Genomic DNA, 17092 nt, shown 5'->3' with positions numbered 1-17092 from the left:
TTAACCTGGCAGGACCTCTGACTACCTACAGGTAGATGGACGTTTTTGCAGGGGCCCTCAAACCCAGGTAAGGTTAGGGTACGGGTGGAAACTCAAAGGGACTGCAGTGGGTACATCGTCAGCAAAGGTGATGGAAGGGCCCCTTACGATAAACTCGGCCCAAAGTATCTCCACCTCTCCACTCTACAGGCACTTGGGCCGAAGCCTCATCCGGAGTCGGGGGCGGAGGACCGATCGTGAGAGCCACCTCCTCCGCAATCCCCCGCCCCTCGGCGCCGACGCTCCGCGCTTCTTCCGTTTCCCCATTGGCTGAGGCGCTCGCCAATCCTGGCGAAGCGGCTTGGTGAGAGGCCTCTGGTTGGTGGAGCCGGCGCTGAGCCCCCCTCTTGCTCCGGCCGGGCCCCCAGCCGGGAGGGGGCGTGGCCGCGGCCGTGGCCGGGCTGGAGGCGGCGTCGCTGGCGCCGCTGCGTGCGGTGTGGTGCGGGGCGGGGGCGCCAGGCGACCGCGGCTCGGCGGGACCATGGAGCTCGGAGCGCAGCCCAGGCGCCGGCGGCGGAATCGCGGACCGGTGAGTGCGGGCTGCGGGCGGCCGGACTCTTCGGTCCTGGCCCCTTTGCTGCTTGGCTACGGGCCGAGCGGCTGCCCCGGGGGAGGGGCGGGCGCGGGCCGGGCCCCCGCAGCCCCGTAGCCAAGTGAAGTTGCTGCATCGCGCCGGGCGCGCTCGGGCGGGCAGCGGGGCCCACTGCGGGCCGCGGCGCCGCCCCGCGCCCTGCCCTGCAGCCCAGCCGCATCCTCCGCGCCGGCTCCCGGGCCGGCTGGGGCTTCCCGCCGTCACGGCCCGACCCCGCGGCCGCTCTCGCCCGCGCAGTCCTCCGGCCCTCGGCCCCGGAGCTGCCCGGCGCGCGCTCCCCGGGCTGCGGGGCAGGCGCCCGCCATCCCGGCCGCAGGTGGCGCCCGGGCCTCCACTCGCGTCCCACGCACGGTGCCCAGGACTGCTCCGCGTCCGGGACTTTCACATCCCTCGGTTCCGCGCGCCCTGTCCTCATGTGGCCCAGTCCCCGCATGTCCGCCGCCCCGGGTCGGGCCCTCTCCACGGCTTTGCCCTCCCCGCGCCTCTGCGCCGGGTGGCCCCCTCCCCCGGGGCTGCGGGCCCGCGGGGCTCCCAGCCTCCGCAGCCAGGCTCGGCTCTCCGAGCTCAGGACAGGGGGTAGTGTAGCCGGCGAGGGGCGCGCTGCAGGGCGAGGGGAGAAGGCTGCGCACCCGGGAGCCGCTTCGCCCGCATGGATCATACCCGGGAGACTTTCCCTGCGCGGCGGGCGGGGGCCGCGGCGCCTGGCCTCTAGCCCTCCTCCGCGCGGGAGCTCCAGCGAGTGGAAAACCTTCCCCTCTCCGTCTGTGGTACTTAAAGGCAATGGCGATTTCTTCTTGGTTTAGCCTCTCTGCAAGGGATAGTTCCGTGGCGGAGAGTAGAGTTCTTAATTATTAAGAAGCTAAGCGATGGGCTTATACGGATGAATGGGAGCATCTCATTTTCTTAGCCGCTATTGGGCGTATTAGGAATTCTTTCTCATTTGGGAATCAGTTTTAAATTCGCACTTCTACCAGCAATAATTTTTGAGTTTTATTAAAACACCGAAATTTGAAAGGTCCGTTTTTGCTTTGTGACTGTCCAAATCAAATGCATGCTGGGGCATGAAATTTTTAAGATCCAGAGTCCACGTTTTATGAGGGGAGGGGCTAAGCATTTGAAATACTTCTCATTTTAAAAATTAGTTTTGTCTAAACCTTTAAATGTCTCCGTCTCTCTCAAAACTTAAGTTCAAAGTGTTATAATTGACTTATTTTTCTTTTGCCTCTAGGGCAAATTCTGTTGAACCTCGGTTGCTTCTTTTTTGCATATGCTTTACTCAACTTTCCTTTTCTAGCAGTGAAACAATGCAGTGATTCTTGAAAGCTGCTTCCTTTATCTACTTGAGAGATTAAACAAAGGAAAGCGGGGGTTGACCTTTCCCATAGGCAGTTCTTACTGTGTCTGGTCTCCTTTCTAATAGCGTCCGCATAGTGCTCATTTTTCTTCATTTTTGAAGATCTTAATTTGTATTCACTAAAGTTGTGTCCTTTTGGATGTTTAAAGCTCACTAGGTTGGGAAGTTTGACTTTATGTATTTACAGTCTGACCTGTATTCCCTGTTGTCTTCAAACAGTGAAAAGAAGCTTGTTCTGGAACTATCTACATAGAAAAATTGTTCTTGTTACTTCCAGTTGCTGACATGAAGTTGCTTTATAGCATTGTTTTATCTGTTCCCTTAAAATTTATGACCTAATAGTCAATGATGTGCTACACTATTTTTAAAAATTCTGAAAATAAAGGTGGAATGCACTTTGCTAAGTGGTCATGCCAATGCTGTAGCCTCTTGTCAATTCTCAGCGTGTCTTTGTAGATCTACTTTACACTTCCCAGAGTAACCTGCATGTGGCAAGTCACCTTTTGGTTTTTGGAATGTTTCCACCATTAAAACAGTTGCTTATTTTAAGTATTAAAAGAATTGTATGTACTAGCCGACCAGTACAAGTTGTCTCCGTTTAGAATTCCCAGAACTTTCTCTGAAGAATAATCACAGACTGTATTTTCCACTTGTATGCTCTTGTCATTTCTTATATTTTCTTGGGATGGCCTCCACATTGCTGTACAGACTTAGATGCTCACCTTCTCAGTCCTTTTTTCTTAGAAGCCAGTTTTCCTCTTTAAGGTCAAGTTTTCTTAGGACCTGCACTTGGGCATTTGGAGCCCAATGCTGCTTGCAGTCCATGTGTTCTTCAGGGCTGGTTCTTTACACAGGATACATTTTATGCTGGTACTGCAGGAATACTGTATACCAGTCATACCTAAACAAGGCATATTATAAAATAAACGGAGTATCACTATGGAGGTACATGGAGTAACAAGTCCCAGTTCTCTTTTTCTGCTCTTATTGGTGCCCTGCCCTGGTTCTTTCTCCAGAGGTAACACACCTAATACGGTGGGGTGTGGCCTTCCAGAATTTTTTCTTCAGAAGCCATTTAGTGGATGCTTGCTAAGTACCTGTACTATTTTGATACTGGGATTGCAGAAATAAGAGATAAAAGCTCTCAAGATGTTGAGAGTCTGCCGAGGCAATTTCAGCACAGTGCAATCAGTGCTGTGATGGAGTTAGTAAGCAGAGAAGGATGTGAAGCATCACATGAATGACCTAGTCCGTTCATTCGCTTGCTTTATTCATTCGCTGTGCTTCAGAGTTTATCCTATGTGCTGGGGATACAAAGATAAACAAGACAGATGCCTCTTTCAGCGCCTGTTCAGCTGGGTTCTCGGATAGTTTTAACCATCGGTTTACAGTGCAGTGTATGGTACGTGCTCTGAAAGGGGTCAGCTAGAGGAGCTCACAGGATGACTGCAAACCCAAGCTTAGGGACTATTCAGAGAGATGAGAAAAGCCTCCCAGAGAAATACGGGAGAAGGAATTGGTCAGAGTCGGGGTTGTGGAGAGGCTCGTTAAAGGCTGTCAGAGAGATGGTGCATTGGAGCAACTGAAAATGTATGGTGGTGCGGCCACATGCAGAAGGGCGGGGAAGCAGCAAGAAACGAGACAGGAGAAGTGACTAGGGGCCGAGCCATCGAGGGTCCTCTGATTCTTGTTGTAAGGAGTTAGGACTCCTCTATAGGCAAAAGGAGACCGTTGCAGAATTCTGAAGCAAAAGGGCATGATCAGATTTGCCCTTTGGAGAATGGCTGGAAGGGAGCAAGTGTGGGAGGTGAGAAAGTCGAGGAGGTGGGATTGCTGGGCCGTGGTTGTTGGCTGGGGGTTGTATGTGCGTTGGGGGAGTTAGGAGAGCGAGGAGTTCAGGGCAGTCCCGAGTCCTAGCTGGTGATGGTTCCTTTCTTAGGGAGCTGTAGCCATTTGGAGAATAAAAAGGCAGGTGCACTTGGCCTTGTTAAGTTTCTGGTGGCCGTGGGACATAGTGTTTAGTTGACTACACTAGGGATCTGGCTGTCGGGGGATGTGTGGACTGGAGACAGCCATCCAAGGGTCCTTAGCACTGTAGTTCCCAAACTGTGTGCTGACGTGACGTAGTGAACTCACAGGGAGACTGCAAGGTAGTGAACTGGAGAAGGAGGCTCAGCAGTACATAACATCTGTCCAACCCTGTGGGAAATACCAGCTCCAAGTAGTCAACAGTTTCCACTGTCCGTTGTGCTGCCTTCCTTTTGATGATAGGTTTGTAGGGCGAGGTGTTCAGTGGTTGCGTTCCATGTGAAAATCAGTGTGGAACAGGAAATGAGTGAGGTGATATCCAGTCCAACTCCAGTGTTTGAGAAACTGTACCTGTGCTTTATTTAATGACATAAAGATACTCATTTTCTCTCATTTGAAGTGTGCTTTTAAAAAATGGGTAATAAGTTGTTAGGGCAAAAAAGTACTTAAGGTATTTGAACTTATCCAATGATTCAGTTACTCAGGCATTTCTTTTGGCCTGAGACACTAAGGGTGCAGTGAACAGAGAAGTTCTGGAACCTCTGCCTTTGCCTCTATTTGTTAATGGAGGCTGTTGGAGTGGACGACGTTATTCAAGAAGCACGTCCAGAGTGAGAACAGGAGTGGTGTAGAATGTGATCTGAGGAACTTTTGTGTTCAAAAGATACGCAGGAGAGAACAGGCTCCCACAGTGAGACTGAGGAGGACAGTTGTGTGTGGGGGGGAGAGGGGCATGAATGGTGTCTTAGAAGCCGTGGTCCAAGACAACATCAACAAAGAGGGATGCTAACAGCCAAGAAGTTACTAGTGCTATAGGTGGTGGCAGTGGTGATGCAGTGAGGGGGACATGAGCGGGATGGCCAGAGGGTTTAATAGTGGGAGCCAGGAAGCGGTGCCTGTGTGTAGACAACTCTTAAGAAGGGTGGTGGTGGTGAAGGGTGGCTCCAGGAGGCTGGGTAAAAGCCGGGGGGGGGGGGTACTTTTTTTTTTTTTTTTTTGAATGGAAGGATTTGAGCATGTTAAGGAACCAAGAGGGAGGGGTGCTAGCTAGCCAGAGATCCAGATAGTGGTTCCAAAGTTTCCATTGGATTTAGCCCTAGGATCTAATTACTGGTTTTCATAACAGGAGCCTTACTTCTGTGGACTAAGGACTCAATGGCACTCAGGTGGGGAAGCTAGTCAGGGTGTGCAGTGCTTTCTAAAACTTGGTTATCAGGAGGAAAGAAGGGCATTCACTAGAGAGGAACATCTGGTACAGGGTGAATTTTTTTTTTTTAACAGTGACTTTATTAACTTTTTTTTAAAAGAATGCTTTTTTTTTCTTCTCCTTAAGACATGCTTTCCCTAGGACTCATGGGTCCTTCTCAGGGAGGGTGCTCTGGGCAAAGCCGTGCCTTTTGCCAGGTCCTGGTGCCCCCTGAAGGTCATGTTGTCTGTGGCTGTGCTACCCTGTTTTCCTTTCGGAGCGCCCGCCTTCTACTGTCAGTGTTCTGCTGCTTACCTCAAAGTCAGTTTTGTTTGTTTTGCGCAAGAGCTTATCCTCCTATCTTAGCAGATGTCCTTAGATTAGGATAATTTTTCCATACTCAGATTTCGCCCTTAATCTTTGGAGCCACCCTGCTTTGTTTCTTCTCCTTGGATCTGCGCCTCCCCTCTTCTCTTCTCTTCGAGGTTAGCTCCTTTCGTCTGTTGACTTTTTTTTTTTCTTTTAACTTAAACATCTTGAATATCCCAGGGTAATTTCTCCTCTTTCAGGTCTACTAGGAGCTTCTGGATCTCAGCTCTGAGCTCAGTATATGGGATCATTTCTCAGAGACTTTCTGCTTATAGAGTTTTCCCTTGGGCCTGTTCTTAAGGTGCCCTCTGACCTCTCGGAGCAATGGTCTTGAAATTGGTCTAAAGATGTCTTCTGCTGTATTGTATATTCTTGCACTCTTTCAGAGTTTTATTTATTTTAATATTTTTCTTTTAGTTTTTGCCTTATGGTTCTTTGCTGTCAGTCCACGCATGTTTGAATGCCTACTACGGATCATTCTAGTTACTGGTGATAACAGTGTTGATAGGACTAAGCTCCTGTTCTCAAAACCTAGAGAGGGAAAGCAGAGGTAAATTGTCTTGCTAACTATAAACTCCTTGTGGGCAGGCACCAGACAGCATGGTGCCTTGTATACAGCCAGCACTTAGTAGATGTGTTCCAGCTTTGTTAAGTAACCTCTTAGACATGGTGGTCACGTGCACACTGTTATTTGGGTCATAACCGTAGGGGCCAGTGATAACACTCAGTGCCTCCTTCGCTCCAACTGGCCATTTTCCCATAGCCTTTGTGATCTCTGGTCCTTGAGTACTTCCTTTTATTAGTGATTGGAAGCCGTATTGGATTTTTAAAGTTGTGCTCCAGTGCATGCTGAAGATTTTATTACCATGCTGCTGCGGTTCCATTTTAGCTCATCTGGCTCCTTTCATTGAGTGCTGTTATCCATTTCGTGCACACGAGCAGTTCAGTGAAATTATATTGCAATATAAAAGTATGGATGTGATTGAATGAACTAAGAATCCATGTGGCCATATTTTATCAGCTAAATGGAAGAAATAGTGTATTCTTTGCACATAGTAGATACTCAACAAATATCTTTTCATTGCCTGAATTGTCCCGTGTTTTGATTCAGGACCATAGAATAAGCAGAACGCTGTCACTACTATGTAATTTTAAAAACCTGGGCTGAGTCATTTTGCCCTACTAATGTCACATTTTTGTTTTCAGCCCCTCAAAATAGGTACATTTTGTAATGGAGTCCTGTGTTAGAATTATTACCTAGGCACAGTTCAGCTCTGAATTGACTTTGTAACTCTTGGCGGGGCCATATTCTATGCAGTTTAGAATGAACACTTATGGAGAGGTTCATAGATTTAAATTGCTCCCTGTGGTACATGGAAGGAACAGTGTCCAAACACTTAGGGGGTGAGGTATCTAGTCCAGGAGAGGGATGACTTTAACCTGAAGAGTGGCAAGAAAGAGAGGGAGCAGCTTATGTTATATGTGTATCATTCTGACATTCTGAGAGAGGCTTTTCACAGCTTACAATGAGGAGGAACAAACAGAAGTGCCTTCCCTTTCTTCAAAAGTAAGGTATTAATTTTGGGGGGAAGGATGGTAGTTTTTCAGGGTAGGATACATGCTCATTTTCAATAGAAAGAGAAAAACAGATTTTGTTTATAAGCAAACCTATAGAATTTAAAACCTATCTTGGTTCTTGGTTTTCCATAGTACTTATCTCCTGTTCTGTACATCTTTTAGAGTTAATTATCCTGGTTTTTGATTTAAAAACCAGAAATGCCCAGAAACCCGTAAATTCCCCAATCACCTGTTTTCAGATTTTAATTACACACTGCAAACAACATTGTTTCCAAAGGCTTTACTAAAATGTGAATTGTCCTTTGAGATATCCCAGGGAGGAAGATTATTAAAACATTACTCCCCCCCACCTTTTTTTTTTTTTAAAAGTAGGCTCTGTGCCCAGCATGGAGCCCAACACAGGGGCTTGAACTCACAACCCTGAGATCAAGATCTGAGTTGAGATCAAGAGAAGGACATTTAACCAACTGAGCCACCCAGGTTCCCCAAAACATTACTCCTTTTTAAAAGCTGGCGTTATAATATTGAATGATTGCAAGGCTTGTCAATGATAATGAAATTCATACCTGAGTTATAGTTAAAATTTTCATAGCTCGTACACTGTTTGTCTTTTACATTACATAGACTAAAAAGTTCTTCCATTTCTGACATGTCTAGTTTTTTCCATAATATTCAAAAATGCAAAAAAAACAAAGCCTCATAGCATCACTTGATAGAATTATATAGGGATTAGGTATTTACAGGGGTTAGAACAGTTTTTCTCTTAAGTTACATTTATGGTTACTTATTCTTCCTAGATAGGAGTTTAGAAATGTGTGGTTTCATTTCTTAGGCTATTTGGTTTCTAATGATTGTCAGATTCCATTTGAGACAAAATATATTGCCCTGCATTTTAGTATTTGCTGGGCATTCTTTCTTTCTGGACCCTGATACAGTTTATTCGACTGTGTAAGTTAAAGTTACAAATAGGGTTTTGTTTGAATGTTTATATTTATCCAAATACATGTTTATCCAAAATGTTTGAGATTTTTGTTGCTTGAGATGCTTACTGTTTTACTGAACACAAACAGTGGAGGCTTGTCCCTTGTCCCCCATTACATAAAGATTTGAATTAGCTAACAAGAAATACGCATAATAATGGAGCTGAATATAAGTAATGAGAATTAAAGCTATATGAAGATCATGAATGAAAACAATAAAACCTATTCTTTGAACAAGGTTCCAGCCTCCCAGGTCAGTGTTTTAGTTGTAGAGAGCTAAGTGCTTTACTCATGCAAGGTTTCAGTGACTGAGCACACAAAAACATCTGTTGCTTATCCATGTGAAGCTTAGTGTTGGGGTCCTCATGGGGTGGTCTTCCACAGGGCCATTGTGGTAGTCAAGCTTTTTCCACTTGTGACTCAGCCTCCAATAGAAAGTGGGAACTTCCTCCTGCTCAGTTCAGCAGGTGGGTAGGGAGAGAGCCAAGTCCTGTGGGAGGCTTTATTGGCCAGCACACATCACTTCTCATCCCACTGGCTGTACTCAAACGTAGGCTGGCTCTGAACCCCTGAGAAGAGAAGACGTAGATACTGGTGACGTAACCAGTCTGCAGACGAGAACTTGGTTGAGTGCCCTGATGGCCAAAAAAAGGGGAAACATCTTCAGCTCTATGCTGTATTTCGTCATCCATAGAAAACATACCAGTTTCCTTTCCTTAATATGGTCCCTGAACTCACACCTGGGGTTTTGTATTGGTTACATTGAAAGCTGTAGTGAGTGATGTGCAGCACATGGAACGTGGTTTTTATTTTTTGTTTTTTTGTTTTAAGTAGGTTCCATGCCTAGCACAGGGCCCATCGCAGGGCTTGAACTCACGACCCTGAGATCAAGACCTGAGCTGAGATCAAGAGTTGGACACTTGGTGCGCCTGGGTAGCTCATTTGGTTAAGCAATTGCTTTGGGCTCGGGTCATGATCCCAAGGTCCTAGGATCGAGTCCCATGTCGTGCTCCTTGTTCAGTGGGCAGTCTGCTTCTCCTCCCTCTGCTCATGCTCTCTCTCTCTCACTCACTCTCCCTTTCAAATAAATAAATAAAATCTTAAAAAAAAAAGAGTTGGACACTTAACTGACTGAGCCACCCAGGCACCCCTAGATCGTGGTTTTTATGAGGCTGATTCTTTTCTGATTTAACATGAAGTTAAAACACAACTTAATTAAAACATTTCTGCAGATGGTCAAACTAACATGGTTTATGTACTTTCTAGGGGTAAGAATGAACACATTGCATATCTGTCAAAGTAGCTATTCAGGAATATTATTAGCTTTAAATAGATTTTTTGATAAAAGGTTTATAGAAGTTGGTTTGGAGTTATCTTCTCTGATGAGGTTGGAATGCTGGTATTTTATGTTGTCAATTAAAGGTAGCCTTAGAGACCAAGAATGGAGAAATGATTGATTAATTCAAAGTCAATGTACTGCATGCGAAGTTTGTTCTAGAACAGGGGTTGGTAAACAGTAGCCTTTGGGCCAAACCTGGCCTTTTGCCTGATTTTGTAAAGAAAACTTTATTGGAGCACAGGCTTGCCGACTCATTTATGTATTGTCTGTGGCTGCTTTTGTGCTGAGTAGTTGCAACAGGGACCGTCTAAACTGCAAAGTACAAAATATTCACCATCTCTTCAGAGCAAAAAATCCCAACCCCTGTTCTAGAGGGTGAGGTTCTGCCTTTTCTGACAGAGATCACATTCTAGTGCAGGGGAAAAAGATAGTAAGTAAACGACATAAATATATGTAGTGATACGGGCTGTAGAGAAAATAAAGAAGCAAGAGGAGAGAGTATCAGGGACTGCCATTTGTCGTAGTGTGGTCAGGGAAGGTATCAGGTGACAGTTGACAGAGGTGTGATGAGGTGAAGGAGTGTGCCAGTCAGGCAAATATTTTGGCAAAGAGCCTTATGGAAGGAGGAACAGCAAGTGCAAAGGCCCTTGAGGTGGTAAGAGGGTAGTATGAGTAAGTGGTGTGTGTGTGTGTGTGTGGTTCAGAGGTAATAAAGGGCCAGATCGTGTAGGGTCCAGAAGACTATGGTGGCACTTTGGATTTTATCCTGAGTGAGTTGGAAAACCATTGCAAGTTTTTGAGCAGGGACATGATACCATTTGACTTAGATTTTAAAAGGATCACTAGGAGTGCAGTGTAGAGAATAGATTGTAGGGGACAAAAAAGAGAGTATAAAGAGAGTATGTCTGCCTGCTAGGCGTTGCTAGATGCTGAGGATATCAAGATGAATCAAATGGTTCCTTTCCTTGAGGGGCTGATAGTGTAACAGCTGACAAAAACATGTAGAAATATCACCGTGGCGTACAGCTATAGATGGGGAAGCAAAAGGTGCCCCAGGATTGCATAGGAGGGGTGCTTGATCCAAGTGGGAGATGACACCCCGACCTCCCAAGAAAATAGGAGGACACTGATGAAGACTGATTGGAATGGGTGCCCATTCTGTACCCCAGCTCTGAGATTCTTGGAAGGACTGCACAGACAGATCGCCAGAGATTCTGCCCTCAGGCAGAGGTGGCAGTGGGTTTCCGATTGGAACAATTGCTGTCTGGAGCACTGTGGGAGAGTGATCCTAAGATTGCCTTGGGCCTCGATGGGATACAATGCAGTGGGTGCTGAAGGGGCAGGGGTGATCTTTGCCATCTCTGTCAGAGAGCTGGTCCAGAATTGGTCCAGAAAAACTGTAGAAAAGTCATAGTAATTTATCTATGGAATGTACTGTGGAGCATTGCTAACCTTTCCCAGAAGCCCAGCAGCATGCATTAGTTGCAAAATATACCTCTGAGTAATTAAACAAATTGATCTGCTGTCTGGAGTTATTAGATCTGACCCAGTGAAACCTTGGAGGATGTCTATAACAATGATTTTTATTTTTGAGATAGGTGGTATGAACCCATTTTAAAAAATAATTGGCTGAAAAAGTTGCTGCCATTTTTACTGGTGCTGAGAAGGTTATTCACCTTTCTGTTCTCTTTCGTAGAGTGTCTAGATCATCTGAAGAGAATTTTAGTGATTATAATACAGGCTTTAAGAGAAATAGGGAGATGAAAGAGATACATGCACAGTCATAGAGGGAGTTATTATCTTTTTACACTACCCTTGTATCAGAGTGAACAAACTTTAGTAAGGATGTAGAAGATTTGAACGGCACAATTAATAAACTTGCCTTGCATGGCTAGATATTGCCCCTAACAACTGCAGAATACACACTATTTATGGTGAATGTGTGTGGACATTCACCCAGGCTGTCAGCTTGTGGGATAAAAGCAAGTTTCAGGATATTTCAAAGGATTGGAGTCAAACAGAACAGTATTCTCTAAGTTACACTAAAATCAACAACAAAAAGTAAAATTGTTTCTAAATAATCCATAGTCGTACAAGATACATTAATTACAATGGGAATTTTAAAATATTGACAGAATAAAATTATCAGAATTAATATAAAAATGCTGCATATCGAAATTTGTGGGGTGCAGCTAAAGTTGTACTAGGGGGAAGTTTATAGCTGTAAATGTGTTTTAGGAAAGAGGAAAGACTGAAAAAAAGTCAGTGATCCATGCATGCATCTCAAGAATTTAAGAAAAGAACAGCAGACTAAACCCAGAGGAAGTACAGTTGACCCTTAACATAGGGGTTGGGGTGCTGACCCCGGGCAGTCGAAAAATCACATATAACTTTTGGGCATGGATTTTAAGTCAAGGTCAGAAAACCTTTCCGTACACCAGTGATTTGAGAACTTGGGTAGCTTTCATTTTTTACGTTTAGATTTCTGCTGTAGTTGGGGTTTATTCTGGTCTGTGATATTAGGAATGGCTTTAATTTTATCTTCTTCCAAATGGCTGTTCAGTTGTCCCAACATTTATGAAATCCATCTTTGCTCAAGTCATTTGAGGTGCCACCATTGTTATATATTAGATTTCTATATGTAGGTTGGGTCTATTTTTGGATTTTCTGTAACATTTCTTTGGTCTGTCTGCCTATTCAGGTGCTACTACCACAGTTTTAATCATGGAGCTTTATTCTTATATTTGGTGGGGCTAGTTCTCCTTCGATAGCTCCTCCTATTCGATGTTAACTGAGTGTCAACTTGTGTAGCTCCATAAAGAAGCTTCTGAGTAATTTTTGTTAGAATTGCATTATATTTATAAATTAATTTAGGGAGAACTGACAACCTGATAAAGTTGTGATGTCTCAACCAAGAATGGTGGATCCTGAAGTCTCACTTTGTGTGCCTTTTAGGAATGTGTGAATCTGTAGATTTCTTCATGTAAGTTTTGAACATTTCTTGTTAAATTTGTATTCTTTTCTGTTGCTGTTTTAAATGGAGTTTTCTCTTCCATTACACATTCTAACCAGTTATTATTTGTGTATATGAAGGCTATTTTTTTTGGTTTGTTAATTTTATATACTGCTGCCTTCCTGAATTCTCTTTCTTGAGTTATTTTCACCATTAATTTTTTTGGTTTTCCAGGTTTACTGTCATGTCATCAGCTAGTAGAGAATTTTATTTCTCCTTTTCCATTGTTTGTGTCTTTTGTTTCCTCTGGTCTGACTGTATTGGTGAATGCCTCCAGAACAGTGTTAAATTGTAGAAGAGGTGGTGGGCATCCTTTCTTGGTTGTTGGCCTTAGTGGACTGCCTCTGGTTTTGACCCAGTAGGATGTTGGTGCTCCTGCTCTCCCATACTCTTTCTCTCTCTCTCTCTCTCAGTAAAGTCATGTTAAGGAGTATTCCTCCATTCCTATTTATTCAAGAGATGTTTTTTCAAAATTAGGAATGAATGTTGAATTTTGTCAAGGGCTTCTTCAGCCTTTTTGGAGGTAATTATGTATTTTCATCTCCCCATACCAAAATTCTGGACCAACTGAATACTCACCATCTTCCCTTCCCCCAGTTCCTGGCAGCCACCATTCTCCTTTTTATCTATGAATTTGACTATTCTAGGTACTTTTTTAAAAAAGATTTTATTTTTTTATTTGAAAGAGTGCGCGCGCGCGCACACACACACACACACACACACACACACACACACGTGGGGGAGGGGCAGAGACAGAGGGAGAAGCAGACTCCCCGCTGAGCAGGGAGCCGGAAGTGGGGCTCAATCCCAGCACCCTGGGATCATGACCTGAGCCAAAGGCAGATGCTTAACCGACTGAGCCACCCAGGTGCCCCACGATCATTTACTTTTAGTCCTTACTTATTTTTCTTCCCTTGACCTGTTTTGTGTACTGAGTGGTGTCTGTCTCTTATTTATAGAGAGTTTCTATTTCTTTCTTCTTGGATTCGTTATAGTTTCTGTTATTTCTTTTACAGATGTTAATTGCATTTTTTTCATTGTGAAATAGTAGCTTTTAGCATTTATCCATTTGAATACTTTTTGTCTTAAATTTTATTTTGTCTGGTATGATTGCAACCTAATTGCTTCCATTTGCCTGATAAGTTTTTGTGCGTCCCTTTATTTTTAGCCTTTTTGAATCATTGCCTTTTAAATCATTGCCTTTTAAATATGTCTTCTCATATGTACAGCATAGAGTTGGCCTTTGCTCTCTAAGCAAGTTTGAAGATTTTTTAAGTAGGCAAGTTAAGCTCATTCACATTTATTGTAATACCTGATATATTTGTTTTTAACTGTTATTATCTATGATATAATTATTGTCTGTATCATACTGTGTTCACTCATTATTAGGTGTATTTTCCTTGAGTTTAATAAAAAAAACTTATTTTCATATCTAGAAAGGACTAAGTTTTGTTCTAGTGGTTATTTCTCAGGTATATACATTTGTAGTACCTTTAATCCCCTTCCCACTTTTTAATCTGTCCTTTTACTATCTTCTGTGTCACCTTTAAATGGCATCTTTTGATTCTCACCTGTTACCTATATAATAGTGATTTTTTTCTGTTTTTTTTCTTTCTCTTTTATCTTCCCATTATTTCAGTTGCAATTTTCTACTGTCATAATATAGGTTTATATACCATTCTTCTGCCCATGACCCCAGTCTTGTTTTTAGTTTTAGTTCTACAGTTGAATACATAAACTGTTCCCTTCTTCATCAGTCCTTTTGTGTAAATTTCTTCAGTCATTTTGTTACCCGTGGGAGAGTCTGCTTTGTGTGAATGGAGGTCTCAGTTCTTAGATTCCCCGTGAGAGATTTACCATGAGGATATGCACTCATACTTGAATAAAGACAGTCAGAAGGAAAGTAGCAAGCACAAAGCAGTTTATTAAGGATAATGTACTCTCAAGATGGGAGAGTGGGCAGGCTCAGAAGTGGCAACTGCAGTGGGGTTAGTGGTTTTTTTTCATGTTTGCAAAGGTTATGGGTCATAACAAGGGACTGAGGTTGTTTCCAATCATCTAAGGGACTCCTCCTACTGGTTAGGAGGGGGAGTTTTTGACCCTACAGGGTTCTTGCTGGAACTGTCATGGCCATCTTCCCCCATGGGGGGTTGAAACCACAATGTAAATACATTATAATGAAGCTCTAGATTTACCCTCCTGCAGAGGTTGAAGAGGAGAGCACATGTTCTGCACCCGCAGCTCATGGTCCATCAGCCCCGGGTGTTGGAACCCATAAGGCCAGGGTCTTGAAAGCCCCAAAGTCAAGATATTGTGTGTTCAAGCTTCTAATGTGTCACTTGTTTATCACCACCTTTGCCTCCAGCCCCACTCTAACTAACTGCCTTTTTTATTAGATGGAATTCAAGCCATAATGCATCTATTGAATGTAACAGAGTGACTTCTTTCCTGGCGTCTGGAAGTGTATTAGTTGTGTAACTTTGCAAAAACTGAGAAAATAGTCTCTCAAGTCGTTCTGGAGTGTCTGTGATGCAGATGATGATCCTGAGTTGAGAAGGGTGATCAGGACGGGTGCACCTGTAAGTATTTTGTGAGTTCTTGCTTGTTCGAGTATTTTTCAAGGCCTTGATAGTTAAAGGACAGCTTGGGTGGACATAAAAACCTTGTTTTTGCTCTTTTCCCTTAAGTTTCTTAAAAATGATTTGCTACTTTTGTGTACGTCTGACTTCCTGATATTGTAAGTTATCTTTTTTGTATTTTTTGTATCTTAAAGTCTTCCAGTTTTATTAGGGTACATTTTAGAGTTTCTTGTTCTTGATCAGTTTTCCCCAGTTGGCTCTTTCAGTGTATAGCTTCAAGTCTTTTTTTATTTCCAGAAAATTGTCTTGGATTATTGTTTTAAATATTCTCTTTCAGTATGTTAAATATCTTTTCCCAGAGTCTAGAGTATATGTACATTGGAATATGTATATCTTCAGTTACATGATGTTTGACTTTCTTTGCCTGTTTTTTGTTTCGTTCACTTCCTTTCTGCCTACTCATTTCTTTATCTTTTTCTTTTGGTGGTTTTCTCATTTTTTCTCAATGCCTTTCATTAAATTTTCATTTGAATTTATTCTCCTTTTGGCACCTTTTAATTCAGTCTCTTGTAGTATGATTTTTTAAAATTTCTTTTCTAAATAAGTTCAGTTTGCTTTTGTTTCACTTCTTTTTCACACCATTTCTGTTCCCAGTTTCTGTATTAGATTCGTATGTGCTTGTTGGAGGATATTTAGTTCAGTTTTGAGTGTTGTGTTACAGATTTCTTTGGTTTCATGGCTGCTTTGGTGGGGGGAGAAGTTTTATTAGTGAAATGCTTTGATTTACATTTTGTTTTCCTATAGCGGTTTTGTGTGGGTATGGGCTTTATTTTTTTGAATCCCTGTTTATTTTGTGGGTAGGTTTTTTGGCTGGAGAGCATTCTTTCCAGTTGTTTCTTCCCCGAAGTTCCTTTTGAATGATGTTAGTTTTGTTGGGTGGATGACTTGTCTTACTTTGCTTTCCTTTCTGCAGTTCCTTAGTTTTTCTTTTATTTCTTTCTTTCCCTTTTCTGCCATGTCTCCAAGAAGTGCCACTCTCTCTAGATAATGACCCTCCCTCACAAGCATTGCTTCTCCAAGGCTGCAACTTCTGGTTCTGATCACTTTCAAGCCCCTTTCCTGTAGCCAGCCAGTTCTGTGAACTAAGTCTTGATCTGTGTTCAGTGACTCAACACTTTTTTTTTTCTTCAGAGGGTTGGGGGTCATTTAAATCTTCCACATATCTCTACTCTATTTTACAGAACATTTAATCTCCCCAGCCCTGTTCTCTCCACCCATAGGCTTGCCATGCTGTATGGTGGAAGCTCTGTTGGAATGGAGTTTATTTCTCTACTTCCAGGTTATTTGAAGGCTATTGTACTCTGCCTCCTATTAATGTGTGAAGGCATGGGTCATGTGTGGATTTTTTTGCTCTCCTTATAGATGTTTTGGAGGGAGGATGTATAGGTGAGATTTGAAATCAGGTGGCCAAAGTCTTCTAAGCCTGGAAGTCTTGCTAGGCAAACAATCTTAATATCAAATGTTGTCAAGGATGTTACAAGAAAAAAACTTACAGGGTAGTGTCATTCATGAACATTAAAAAATCCCTAAAAATGACAGTTAGATCTATCAGTATTAAAGGGTATAATATGAGCATTTTGCATTTATTCTAGAATAAATATTTAATATTCAAAATCAAATAGATCTCACCATATTAATGAAGGAGAAAAACTATACCATCATCATTAGATGCAGAAAACACTCATTTAACATCTGTTCATGATGAAAAACTCTTAAGCAAACTAGGAAAGAATAATCTTAGGAAGAGTATCTGCAAGGACAGCAAATATATTAATGGTGTTAAATGATGAAACGCCTATCTTCTGAAATTGGGAATGAAATAAGGATGCTTCTTATTTATTCACCATTATGCTAGGTTCTAGGTTCTAGCCATTGCAGTAAGATAAGAGAAATAAAGGTTTAAGAATTAGAAGAAAAGAAAACAATTCAATATATGTAAGTAGTCCTATTGTGTATATAGAAACATCCAAAGTCA

General features: G+C 42.9%; 1 protein-coding gene across 2 annotated transcripts in view; it reads left to right on the top strand.

Moving 5' to 3' along the window:
* Nucleotides 1-430: 430 nt before the first annotated feature.
* The window catches only part of WASF3 (WASP family member 3), a 123989-nt gene continuing 107327 nt past the window's right edge, over nucleotides 431-17092 (top strand). For both annotated transcript variants that reach the window (XM_025875308.2, XM_025875307.2), the window contains exon 1: nucleotides 431-568. The gene's annotated coding sequence lies outside the window, so the exon portion shown is untranslated. The remainder of the gene's footprint in view (nucleotides 569-17092) is intronic.

The sequence above is a fragment of the Callorhinus ursinus genome, unplaced genomic scaffold, assembly GCF_003265705.2.
Source record: "Callorhinus ursinus isolate GAN/ISIS: 27379988/994484 unplaced genomic scaffold, GSC_fseal_2.0 scaffold7, whole genome shotgun sequence".
In the NCBI taxonomy this organism is placed as follows: Eukaryota; Metazoa; Chordata; class Mammalia; order Carnivora; family Otariidae; genus Callorhinus; species Callorhinus ursinus.
The sequence above is the reverse complement of the archived record's forward strand: the minus strand, read 5'-3'. Positions and strand labels throughout refer to the sequence as shown.